The 14,130-nt window shown below is 37.8% G+C and overlaps 1 protein-coding gene across 1 annotated transcript in view; it reads right to left on the reverse strand.

Moving 5' to 3' along the window:
- Positions 1–8,716: 8,716 nt before the first annotated feature.
- LOC145994082 (uncharacterized) overlaps positions 8,717–14,130 on the reverse strand; it is a 184,427-nt gene continuing 179,013 nt past the window's right edge. Inside the window, exon 27 of the mRNA XM_083130167.1 lies at positions 8,717–8,819. The gene's annotated coding sequence lies outside the window, so the exon portion shown is untranslated. The remainder of the gene's footprint in view (positions 8,820–14,130) is intronic.

Here is a 14,130-nt window from a genome sequence, read left to right on the forward strand (position 1 = left end):
AACAGATCAACTAAAGACAGACATTTGAGAAAAAGTGGGAATATAATCAAAGTGTCCATCAGCTTCTATTGATTTTAAGAAAGTGTATAATTCAGTTAAGAGAGATAAATTATATAATATATTAGTAGAGTTTGGAATACCTAAGAATCTTGTTAATATTATAAAAGTATGCACCAGTGAAACAGAAAGTAAAATTCGTGTGGATATTATGTATGACAAATTTACAATTCATGATGGGTTAAAACAAGGAGATGCATCATCTCTATTACTCTTTAATTTTTCCTTAGAATATGCTGTTAGGAAAGTAAATGAAACTAACGAAGGACTAAAATTAAACGGTGTGACTCAGTTGTTAGCATATGCAGATGATGTAGACTTACTGGGTGATGATGTAAATACAACTAAAAATAATGCTGAAATATTTTTCAAAGCAGCTAAAGGGAGAGGTTTGGAAGTTAACAAAGAGAAATCTAATTATTGATAACAACTCGTTTGAACCAGTTTCCAAATTCAAGTACTTAGGAGTAATACTAACAAATGAAAATGATATTAAAGAGGAAATAAAAAGCAGGCTTAATTCAGGAAATGCATGTTACTTCTCTCTTCATAAACTTTTGTCTTCTCGTTTAATATCTAAGAAACTAAAAGTTAAAATATACAGTACAAAACAGTAATATTGCCTGTACTATTATATGGATGTGAAACTTGGTCCCTTACATTGAAAGAGGAACATAAATTGAGAGTATTTGAAAATAAGATCCTTAGGAAAATCTTTGGACCTAAAAGGGATGAGGAGACAGGTGAGTGGAGAAGGTTACATAATTTATATTCATGTCCAGATATTATTAGAATGATTAAATCAAGAAGACTTTTAAGTGGGCAGGCCATGTGGCTTGAATGGGAGAGGATAGAAGAGTTTACAGGATTCTTGTAGGGAAACCTGATGGTAAGAGTCCAGTGACCAAGACTGATGGAGGGATAATGTTGAGATGGACCTAAAGGAAATCGGTAGGCATGGAAAAAAGTATATAGATCTTGCTCAGGATAGGGACAGATGGAAGGCCTGTGTTGCTGCAGCCCTGAAGCTTCGGGTTTAAGAAGGCTAGAGAGTTAAGAAAACTAAACCTGAACTGCCTAACCTAACAAAGAAAGCATTTAGGATTATTATTAAAATGCTAAGGAAACTAAACCTTATCCACCTAATCTAACTACGAAATAATTTATTGAACAAAATCTTCAACATTTTAGCATCAATGAAACATCAAGCTGGATACACCTTTTCTTCCCTTGTAACAATAGATGTAAAATATCAGATCGTCTCCCCGTTGGTGCAGCGGTAGCGTCATCGCCTTGTAAACAAGGGGTCCTGGGTTTGATACCCAGTGGAGGCACATAGTGGTTCAGATCCCACTTTAAACTGTAGGTCCAGTCCCGATTAGCCTTACTGTGCATAAAGTGGACTTAAAACTCCAAATCAATCAATCAATGTAAAATATCAGGTGAAACTAAAACTGGCTCAGTAGAGCAGTTGGTAGAGCAATGGTACGGTATGCCAGAGACTCTGGTTTGAGCCTAGTTGAGTTTGAATGTTTGGCTTAAATTTGTGCTTGGTATATATATTTGTATGTACCAAAAGGCAATGTATTATCATGATGTAGACTAAACCTATTATAATTGGAACATAATTTAATCCTCATTATGTTACATTAATGACGTATATTTTGTAAGATCAGTAATGCATATTCATGTATGGAGAAGTGTGAATTTTTCAATTGTGTTTCAAAAAGTTTTTTTTATTGCTGTTTGTGGACACCTGCCATCATCTATCCTCATCGTATGACATACTGTATGCATCCTAGAAAAGGAAAGTGCAAGACTTTTGAAACATTCGTGGGATGTCAGATTTGGCCCTAACCGTAGGAACATAAAGTAATTGGCAAAAGTTACCATATTCACAATATCCTTTTAAGATATATGGTCATGTTTGACCATAAGTTTGTTGAACATGTGGTTTCAATGAAAGTTTCTTCTGCTCAACAGAGGAAGATCACTGGCATTATGATTGGGACATGAATTTTTGCGAAGAAGCTTTCACAACTTTGAATGGAATTTAATAGTATACTATTCATACTTTAGGTTGAAAACATATAAATATCTAGAATGCTCCTGCAGTACATTTAGCAGAAACAAGTGTACGTTGCAGCACTTACAAATAACAAATAGACATTATTTCCAATAAAAATTTGAAAAATAACATTGAAAGGAATGGTATATTAACACTTTTCATATGGCTTTGAATCCATTATTTTAGTGTTAGCTATCATTGTTGAATTTGTAACTAATTGCTTTGTCATGATACTAAAAGGGTTCACTACAGTGAGTATATATCACATAGTTTGAATTGCTCTCTGAACCTTCCATGCTGATCGTGCCATTCAAAGAAACAAATTTCCGAGTAGATCCAGAATGGGTCAGCCCATGAAACATGGCATTATTTCAAAGGTAAACTGCTCTACTGTGCTTTGCACCATGCCATGATAATGTATAGGGGTTGTGGAGTTAGGGCCCCACACTTTCTTGATCACGTCCGAAGGTGGGGGTGATGTGATCAGCACCACATCCCTGGCTGCTTTTACCCCCCAGAGTTTCCTCCAGGTACCCACTTTATACGACGCTGGAAGGCGCCAGAGTCGCTTGAACAGGTGGAAAAAATCCTGGGTCTCTTCTGCCGGGGATCGAACCCGCGTCTCTCAAATGGTAGTCAGATGCCCTAACAACTGAGCTACTGCGACTCTAAGGTATCAACAAAATTCAATTTATGTTCTGTGATATCGTATAAAAACCCTAGGATTCTTATTGAGGATGGGATCTCAGGCTATGACAGCCTAAAGCAACGTCTAAAATCTTTAAAGTAGATTTTATGGAGATCGATACATAAGGCTATTTGAGAGCCGAGGGTTAGAGGTATTGGCAGCAAGAGGTACACGATTAGCTTGGGGTGACACCCCAGAGAAACAATGTTAACACTTCACCAAGCAAAGGGCTGGCCCCTGTGAAATAAGAACAACACTTAAACATTCGCTATTAACACTTCAGGGATGACTGGTCTGGCAGGGTTGTGAGAATAATAGACAGGGGGATAAGGGAACATCCATTTACCTCTGAATTCTTGTAGCTTGATGTTCTCGTTAAATCCGTAGACTACGCACAGTCCTGAAATAAAACTTCGATTGCACCCTGTTCCCTGCAGTAATTCTTTACGTATCGGTCGATAATCAACCCATAGCTTGAAGACATCTCTGAGTACAAATGGGCTGGGAAATGGCCTTTCGAGCTATTTATGTGGAATTCGAACTTTCGATTTTAAAGCCGTTGATGAGACTACGTCTCTCGATAACTGTGGTTTTAGCTGCAAGCTGCGTTTGCATTATCTTTCCTACAATTTCTGGAAGAATTCGTATCAGCAGTTTTTTACATCTGCTGAAGATCGCTTGTTTAATTAGCTTGAAGGAAGCTCTTTCCAGCTTCTTCACGGGGCCCTTTTATGAAGTGATTATACTATCAGATTATGGTGCCTGGGGTCCCGGGTCCGAGTCACGCCTTCGGCGGATACGATATCTTGCAATAAAGTTGCCTTTATTCAGATAGTACACTTTATTCATAATCTCCAAATATGACTAAATCAGGTTGTTAATTTGAACAGTTCCTCAACTTGGTTTGTATACTGTTGTGCCAAACATTAGCTGGTTGTTTCATTCTGTGATAGTTGTTCACATAAATAATCATACATTGTACATATCTTTCAAAGTGGAATGAAATTTTGTGTAAAACTATGTCCTTGGCTTGGAGACATTAATGGGAATTCACTATTTTTATCAGAGGGCTGAAATGCAATAGTTTTCACAAATTATTATTAAAAAATATTTTACCATAGATAAGTAACGACTTTTCACAAATTAAATCTTCCTTTTACTATACTATTGTTTTTATTGACTCATAACTTCGAGAAGGAGAAGGGGTTAGTTATTTCCTCCCAAATCCCACTAAGATCTGCAAATTTAGTAAAATAATTGTATAGTCCATATGTGTTAGTCATGATCATTGATGCAACTGCGCATGCACCAATTGGATGAGTTCAGTGGCAAAATGATGGTTGCAAGTGAAACCCACAGGCAGAGTTGGTTCCATGAAAATTTGTCTACCGCTGTCAGAACATTGATGTTCCAAACATAGTAACATTAGTGAGTTGTAATAAAGAACCTAGTGTGTATAAAGCAATCACACATCTGAAATGCGGAGCGTAGTTTTGCTACTTACTTCTTGGATTCATCCACTTGAGCTAGGCATGTCTTCCACAGTCGGACAGTATATTCTTTGTTAGATTTTTATAGTAACTTTTTCTGAGGTAATATTTCCATAATATAATATAGATATTTTTGTTAAAGCATTGAATCAATTATGTGCGTCTTTGAAAACTTAATGTTGTCAAGTTTTAGTTTCTAAAGGTACAAGAAAAGCACTATTGTGATATAAGATGACATAGAAGTCTTCTAGTACAAATCACGAAAGAAGTTTATAATATTTAATTTTAGTCTATTGCTGGTACATTTTACCCCAAGTAGTAATATGTAATTGCGGCCCTAAGTACTCTTTTAATAAGGAGCAGGTCTTCATAATTATGTAGTTTAGATGCCCAGCATGTGTAGGAAGCAGTTGGTCTCTTTTGTTGAAGAAAAATGTTGTGTTTTATCATCTTTATCTTATACTGATGTATTTTGTACATAAGCATTACTTTTCAATGTGATTTTGTTTTTATGCATTATAAGCTTATTTAATTGTAACTCACATGATGCAGTACTTCTCAGTTTTTCTTCTTAAAATAATAACTCAATTCACTAGCAATTATACGTGTTTGAAAAATTTCTCTGTTATTGAAATTGTGTACTAAGTACACAGACACTAGGGTGTCAACCAAATTTCATTTATGCAGGGCTGTTCCAAAATTAGCCCCCAATTGGCTGGTGATACAAGTCAAAAACCCAGATGAGAGTTACATACACAAATGAATCTCTTTTCTGCAGAAACACAACCCAAATTCCAACAGTTGTATAGTAACAGTAAATGTAATGGCATGTAAAATAACAATAACAATTAAACACTCAAATTCCTGACCAAGGCAGAATTTATTGTAGAATATTACACTATAAATGTAATACATTATAAATGTGACGTTTATAGTGTATTTTAGTGTGTTGTACTCAGTTCAACTTGATTCAACTGTGTTGGCAGCCTGAGATGGAGTAGGAAGCAGTGATGGTACTCTGCTATCTCTTTTACAGTCAATTTTAACCAAACTTTCCTTTCCCCATGTTTTAACTTTGACTATTCTTGTCTCATCTCCCGATGAAGTCACATGATTATGATGAAAGCTCGAGTGAAAAGTAAGTGCATGCCAAACTGGATTTCTTCTACCTAATTGATACATTGTTTTGCAATTCAAGTAAGTCATACCTTCATTTGTATACTAATGAACAAAAAAGGTCTGAAATATCACATGTAGTTTTGAAGAAATGGAATGTTAATAGCTTCCACCTTGGTGTACCACCCAGCCTAAGCTGAATGTTCATTGATACACATGCATGGAAAAAAGAAAGGAAAATATGTGACATATTTTCTTTTGCTTCTGGCATTTTATATTTATTTCTCATACCTGCTTCAATCAATCAATGCTTGAAATTCCTCGAGAGGGAACAGAATCTATCCCTCATTTTTCACCTCTCTCTCTCTCTCACACACACACACGCACACACACACACAAGAGAAGTTGGGTGTTTTGAGAAGTACTGCTTGATAAAATACTATAGCTTTGATAAGTTGATTTTCATGTGAGTTTGATTTTACTGCAAATTGTACGTCATGTCAGAATTTTCAAATCTTGAAAAGTATGTACTGAAATGTGTCAGAAAAACTCAAGAGAAATTTTGTACATTAATGTCTGATGCTGTATTTAAATCTGTTTCCCCTTCAAGAATCTCCCCATTAAGTTTTCTTTTAAGTCCAAAAGAAAATAATCTCAATGCTCTTGTTAAAAGATGTCATGTATTTCATAACTGGACTGGAAACTTTTAATTGTCAAGAATTTTAAAATGAAATTTCTATTTTTAAAATTATTGATAATGTATTTAATGTATTGATTTTTGCCATTCAAATCACTGATTGATGTATGTGCCAGACAAATAAGATCTGGACATGGAATGCCCAGTTATAGTCTTTTCGAAACTGTAATGTTGCTACTTTCTTGAAATTTGACCTTTTTTTAAACATTTATAGCATGAGAAGATGCATGTATATATTTTTATGACATGTTAGGTATATACTTCCTTACAGTATTGCATTAATAATTGTTGCTATTAGTATGTGATAACAATATTAAATACTACCTGTAAATTATGCATTCATTGTTATTATGTAGTAATATATTTCTTGACACAATAATGGTTGGAATTTTCTATATACAAACATAATAAATCTTTAATTGATTGATTGATTTGCTTTATTTTACTTCACATTTTGTGCCACTTTAGGCTAATTGCGAAAGATGGGGATGAGTGATGATATGATGCAATTGATAAATGGACACTCACAAACATCCATGCCCAGGCCGGGATTCGAACCCGGGACCCCTGGCATCGTAGCATGATGTGCTAACCACTCTGCCAGGGGAGCCGGCAATAAATATTTAATGAATATATATAGTCTGCTCTCTATTCATTCACAGACTTCTTTCCCATCTTGAATTTATCACCAGTAAAATTCTCCATCATGCTACAATTACGATACAAAAAATTGCCTGTGTGTGTCAAAACTTAAAATGCTCTTTTAACTTAGTCATGTCCACATTGAAAGATATATGTTCCTGTTGAGTATTTCAGAGGCAACAGGTTCCCTTCATATCTGTGACAGCGTATATCTCCACAGGTAAAACAGTGGAAGCAAGGGAAAATCAGATGAAGTTAGGGCTGTCTCTGTAGCTCAGTTGGTAAAGTAATGGCACAGTATACTAGAGATCTGGGTTCAAATCCTGGTTGAACCTGCATTGTTTTGTTTAAATTTCTATTGGTGATGTTGATTCTCTTATCAGTTCCCACCCATTCTAATACTTGAACTTTGTAACAATTTAAGGTTGTTCAGTATATTTATAAATACCTTAATCGATCTAATTAAGTTTTGCTTTAAAATTCACTATTTCCTATCGTCACCCCAAACCACAATGTGCTAAATTTAATTTTTACAATAGAAGCATTTTAACATTCAAGATCCAGGAAAAAAGCAGGGTTTACATTTGGATAAATGTTTTCATCGGCAAAATATGTACCTTCTCATGGCTATTTAGTAGGTCATGTAGGTTAGCATACGAATCTATCAACAAAAAGTAGTCAGAAACTGCACTAGGTGAAAGTCAAAATTTTCACATTCATGTTTTTGGCATTAGTGCAATGATATAATCAGAATATTATACTAACAGTCATTTAATCACGAAGCCTATTTTCTCCACACAAGTTTCAATTCTCTAGGACAATTAGCTTTTGTGAAAGTGCCATACAGTATTTCAGATCCTACAAGATAACTGGACTGTACAAGGCCTGTTAAAAAAAAAAAAAAAACTGCTTTTGTAAAGTTTGTATATAAATCCTTCAAAGAGAAACAACAGTGGTGGTTTACAGCGGTGTCCTTAGTTATTAACTTGGCCCAGTTTCAAAGCCATTGATAACCACAGTAATGCAGTAGATCGTGTTGAGTGTCTGCCATGATTTTCAGTTACCCTACTATGAAGTAAGTGGAAGGGAAGAGCAGCGAGTATGTGTGGAATTGCAGAAAACTTTCAAAGAGATGTACAACATGTTACATGAAGTCTATGGCTAGGAATGTTTCAGTTGAACACGGTATTACGAATGGTAGAGACGTTTCAGATCAGGTTGAACCTCAATCGAGAACGAGGAATGGGTAGATCTCATATTAAAATGATGTTAATCATGTTCTTCGACTGTGTAGGGAATCAAGGTTTGTGCAGCATGGTTCCAGAGTGAATGCAGCATTCTACGTTAACGTCATGTAACAATTGCAAGAAAGATGTAGCGCAATAGGCCACAGATGTGATAGAACAAGGCCTGGATGGTTCATCACGATAATGCATGTGCTCACTCCTCACTCGTTGTCCGGGAGTTTTTGGCAAAGCACCTGTTGCCCCGTTGCCCCGCAACCGGCTTACTCCACAGACATCTTCCTCTTCCCCAAGTTGAAATGAACTCGCAATGGTCACAGATTCCAGAGGACAGAAGAGATCAAGGGGAATTCGCTAAGGAGCCTACAGGCCTTTCCAAAACTAGAGTTCCAGCAGGCATTCCAGGACTGGAAGAAACACTGGGAGCAGTGTGTGCACAGTGGAGGGACGTACTTTGAAGGAGACAGGGTCGAAATCGCTGGTTAATATTACCATTTTGCAATTTTCTACAAGTTCGGTTTCTTTTTGAACAGCCCTTGTACATATGCTGGCTTCAGTGATTAAGTTTGAAATGCCAATATCAGCTCAGCCTTAATAAATTGTTATAGTATGCGAGAAGATTTGTGTATATATATATATATGAGAGGCTGTATTTGTGGTTATCACAATCATACCTGCCAATTACTTAATATATAAAATTACAGTTTTTAGGAAGAAAAGTTTGAGTTTATTTCTTGAATGGAAGACATGCCCCTTACAAACAGAACACACAATGGTACATTTTATCTTCCTTCTATCCACTACCTTCAGATTCTGACTGAAAGAAAAAAGTAAAACATCACATAATTACTACAGAAATATTACACATTTTGCATTTTCATTACCCGACACAATGTCCATTCTGGTGATGAGTGGCATTATGGACAAAGAAGAAGAAGACATTGTATTTTTCAGTGTAGCCCCTGTTGACATTGAGGCACTACTTCTGGTATATCAAGTTAAAGTAACCCCCCTCGCATAAAACTCCATGCCCTGCATAGAAATAATGTGAACTGTGTGTTTCAACTCATTATTGGTGGTGCAATGAGGTGTTTTAATTCTGGAAAGACGTTCCAAGTCAGGACTGTAGGTGGGAGTGGTGCATTCCAGAACAAGTTTTGTCAGATGAGCCATAGGCACTCAACTTTGGTGGGACATAGCAATTTCTGCCTCCCGCCCAACAAAATTCTTCAAGAGGTGGATCTATTGCATACACACACAAACATATGAGAAAAGAAAGTCAAGATGCCATAAAGGCATATACAAGGTGTGCCGGTTAATAATTCTTAATTTCATCGCTGGATGATGCTGGAAGCAAGGGTTGGTGCACAATCTCAACTGTTACGTCAGTGTGTTGCCAGGACTACCTGTCAAAATGCTGTGGATGTGCAGCCGAGTGCAAGTGACCATGATATTGGGTTTGTGTGTGAAACATGTTGACCTTCAAACCAAATAAGGAGCATGTGCGGAACATCCTGCTTTTGTTGTTCAATCAAAAGAAAAACGCGAGTGAAAGCCATCTTATCCTTGTGGAAACGTACGGTGACAATGTCCTAACGCAAGATGCGTGTGTGCGTTGGTTTCGACAATTCAAAAGTGGTGATTTCGACTTGAAGGACAAAGATCGCCTGGGCCAGCCGAAAAAATTCCAAGACGCCGAATTGCAAGCACTGTTGGACGAAGACGATATGCAAACACAACAACAACTGGCAGAGAAGTTAAATGTTGGTCGCCAAACCAAATCTGATCGTCTTCATGCCATGGGAAAGATCCAGAAGGCAGAAAAATGGGTCCCACATCATCTGAACGACAGACAAATGGAAAAGCGAAAAACAGTGTGTGAAGTGTTGCTTTCTCGGCATGAAAGAAAGTCTTTCTTGCATCGGATAGTGACTGGGGACGAAAAATGGATCTACTTCGAGAACCCAAAATGCAAAAAGTCATCGGTTGACCCAGGACAACCTTCTTAATCGACCACAAAACCAAATCGCTTTGGAAGGAAGACAATGCTGTGCATTTGGTGGGCTCAGAAGGGTGTGGTGTACCATGAGCTACTGAAAGCAGGTGGAACAGTGAATGTCATTCGCTACCGTCAACAACTCATCAATTTGAACCATGCATTGATCGAAAAGCACCCAGATTGGGTAACAAGACACGGAAAAGTGATTTGGCATCATGACAACGCCTCATCACACACAGCGAAAGGCGTCAGACACACCATTTCTGCACTTGGCCGGGAATTCTTGCCCCCACCTGCCATAGTCACCAGACTTAGCCTCTTCGGATTACCGCTTGTTTTCTTCGATGTCTCACTCACTTTCCCAGCAACACTTCAACAATTATGAAGATGCCGAACAATGGCTTGCTGACTGGATCACCTCAAAGTGTGAACGATTTTTGTGGAAGGCCATCCACAATTTGACGGACAGATGGGCACAATGTATAGCTAGCGATGGCACATACTTTGAAAAAGCATTTGTTACCTTTGTCCCCAGATACACTTGTTTTCTTTCAGATCAATTAAGAATTATTAACCGGCACACCTGGTAAATAAAAATGGAAGGAAACAGTAAACACCACAATAAAATGAAAGTTTGTATATTTTGCTGCATGGTTGTGTGTTCACCGGGATGAAAAGATGGTATCGCACTGCAGTGTAGGTAGAGGAAAGCAACAGTTGTTAGACGGAAGAAAAAAAGTGCTTTTTTAGTTTTGACTGTTTGCTGGATGGTTGGTTAGTGGAATAGAAATATGTGGCTGAGATTGGATGGTTTTGGGATGGTTACCGAGTAGCAAGGTTGAGTCTGGGGATCTGTCGTCGTATGCATAACTACGAGGACAAATCAAAAAGTCTTTGCGCCTAACTATTTATTGCCAGATTACAAACCATAAAAGAAAAACAAGATATACACAATCTTCTACATACTTTTTGCTATTTTCCCACATAATAACCACACCTGTTGAGGCACTTGTCCCACCGTACCACAAGTTTTACAATGCCCATTGCATGGAAGGTGGCCGGCTGATCACAGAACCAATGACAAACAACATTCTGCACTTCGGTGTCGTTTGTTGAACCTCTGTCCTGCCAGGAACTTCTTCAATGGACCAAAAAGATGGTAATCACTGGGGGCTAGGTCTGGGCTGACCGGGGGATGGTCCATAATCTCCCACCCCCATGACTGAAGTTTGGCGATTGTTTTTTTTTTTTTTTTTTTTTTTTTTTGGGCCACGTGTGGTTTCACATCAAGACCACATTGCTCACTTCACGAATACCCTGATGCTGACGCTTTTTCCTAATGACTGCTCTCAGTGAGAGAGTGTGCGACAGTAGCGTTCTGCGTTGATGGTTTCACCTCTTGGCAGGAAATCCAGTAGGAGCGGCCCTCGACTGTCCCAAAACACTGTAAGCATAGGGTTACCAGAGCACTATGAGGGTAATGTAGGACACAGAGTCAAAATGTAGGACACAAAACATTCACAATAAATAATACACATTACTAGAACACAGTGGCGGCTGGCAGCTAGTATGATGGGTAGTGCCAGCGTGATCAAGAAATCGAAAACATTTCGCTGGCATATGTCATAGAAATCTAATGAAAGAGGTAATTTTAATGGAACTTTGTTTACTAAAATTGCAGACAAAAATTCAGATTTCCTAAGATTGGTTTATTTTACTTCGCATTTGTACTACTTTTGGCTAATCGCGAAGATAAGGATGAGTGAACACTCACAAAGAACACTAATGCCCAGTGCCGAGATTCGAACCCGCAATCCCTGGCATCGTAGCATGCTGTGCGGAGGTGGGCCAGAGTTTCTAGGAAATAAATGTGACTATTAAAATTTCGACGCCTGTCACCTTTATCATTTTTTAGGTATTTTTAAATAGAATTGTTGTTAAATCTGGCGTGGGACAGCCAAGTTGTTTAACTTTTATTTTAATATTGTATAATACCTTGGAAAATGCTGTATGTAATAATACTAATCTGCTCTAATCTGACTCATCTTGACTAACTACCCTTCCTTTCACACACCATCGGGCACTTTCACTTTACTAAAAATAAAAACACTGAACAATTAGACACACCGAGTCGATCGGTATTCTCGCCTTGCTTTGTTTTTAAGTTGCAACCCCAGCACGGCAGATGATACATGAACGATCGGTGTTACTAACAACTGAAATATGATTATCTGCTAAATGAACTGTAGATCTACAATTTTTAGAATTCAATGCAAGAAATTGAATTATATCTCCAAGTGAAATTCTTATACTGATAGATTTTCCGTGTGATTTTTTACAAATATTAAAGTAAAAAATCCCCTGCTGATGCGAATTTCCTTTGATATTTAGGCAATTCTTTGTCTTCAATGTTGTCAATGTCAGTTGCATCACATGAGTGTCTGTGTGCGTGAGAGCAAGGGATATATCTTTTCTTAAGGAAGAAATCGATAACAAAAAAGTCTGGATGGCTCCTTAGATGCATCTATCTAAATGGTTATATAAATTTGGGGAAGATATTACGTTTGTTCTTGCCAGGTATGCAGGAAAGTATCTTTTTCGCGAATTACTTCTCCGAGTATTACAAATCGGTAAGGATTAGTCACTTCTCTGACGTTTGCAACTATGTCAACACAATGCGAAAGCTCTTGCGTCGTGCCAGCCAAAAAGGGCCACGGCTGGTTGTCTTATGGCTACCACCTCCTCGCTCGTTAACTGCGGAAACTTTTTCATGCCTCTGCGCACAGGCCAGACTATGCTGGCCCAGAGCAAATGAGAGAACAGCTGGGGATGCGGCGCAGGAATTGAGGCGGCCGTAAGCTGGAACGGTTACGAGATTCGAATCTCCTCATTCGTAAATGTATTAATTTAACTGTGCTTTTTCTTTTTCTGAGGGTAGAGCCATGGCACGGCGACTCTCCCCTTAGAGCCGCCGCTGCTATAACATGTTAGCAAATAATGTAAAATTACACCTTTTCAGTTTAAAGAATAATTAATTTCTAATATCTTAAAAACAAAATTCCAAAACTAAACTGCTAAACAATACACTTCTTACTATATGCGTTTTCAGTCGTATTTCTCTGAGGAGCCAATTTTTTGTAAAATTTCAGGCTTAGTCATAATGTACTTATAAAACTAACAACAATCAAATTCTTTGAAATTATACTGACTTATACCAACCCCTTCACAGAATCTATAAGAAATTGATTCCTCTAATCAGTCCACAAAAATACTCTTTCAACATTTGCATTATGGCCTGGAATGGCAAACAAATATTCAGCAATTCTGAATGACCCTCACAATGCTTATTGCTATTAAAATAACTTGCCCACTTTTCATGACGTGCCATTTTTTCAAGATTTGAAATATTGCATTTCAAATTAAATCATTGTTCATAGCACTTTCCGTTCCCATCATCAAGGCCAGTTTCAGCACCTTGTTTCATAAATTTCTAAGTAAATAAATCACTCTTTAAACATGTTACGGAAACTTGTGCGCTTGATTCACGGACAGTCTACAGTGCCGAGTCTTCTGACACACAGCCGCAAGCACCTTGCTTGCCAATAGCACAAACAGCGATGCGGAGGTCTACACTTCAATGGATTGCTCTGTAGCACAGGTTGTAAGAGAAAAATTCAAGCAGCAGATAATAGAGTCCTTCCTATGGCGCAGTCGTAGCCTTGTATTCAAGGGATCCCGGGTTCGATTCCTGGTGGAGGCACACAGTGGTTCGGATTCCACTTTAAACTGTGTAGGTCCAGTCCCGATTAAGCCTTACTGTGCACAAAGTGGACTTAAAGCACAAAATCAATCAATCAAACCAGCAGCAGATAAATAATTTCACTGAAACATTCATTTCATTAGTTCAAATTATGTGTCGTTCAAAATGTAGGACATTTATGATATTTTTCCAATTCCTCCTGGACTCCGGACATACGGCTAAAATGTAGGACGTCTGGTAACCCTATGTAAGCATCAGTTTACCTTTCGATGGTGTTGTTAGGAATTTCTTCTTTACTGGCGAGCTGGGATGTTTCCACACCATGCTCTGCTGTTTTGACTCAGGAGTGTAATGCAGTATCCACACTTC

Source organism: Lepisma saccharinum, chromosome 10 (genome assembly GCF_977018435.1).
Source record: "Lepisma saccharinum chromosome 10, izLepSacc3.1, whole genome shotgun sequence".
Classification (NCBI taxonomy): Eukaryota; Metazoa; Arthropoda; class Insecta; order Zygentoma; family Lepismatidae; genus Lepisma; species Lepisma saccharinum.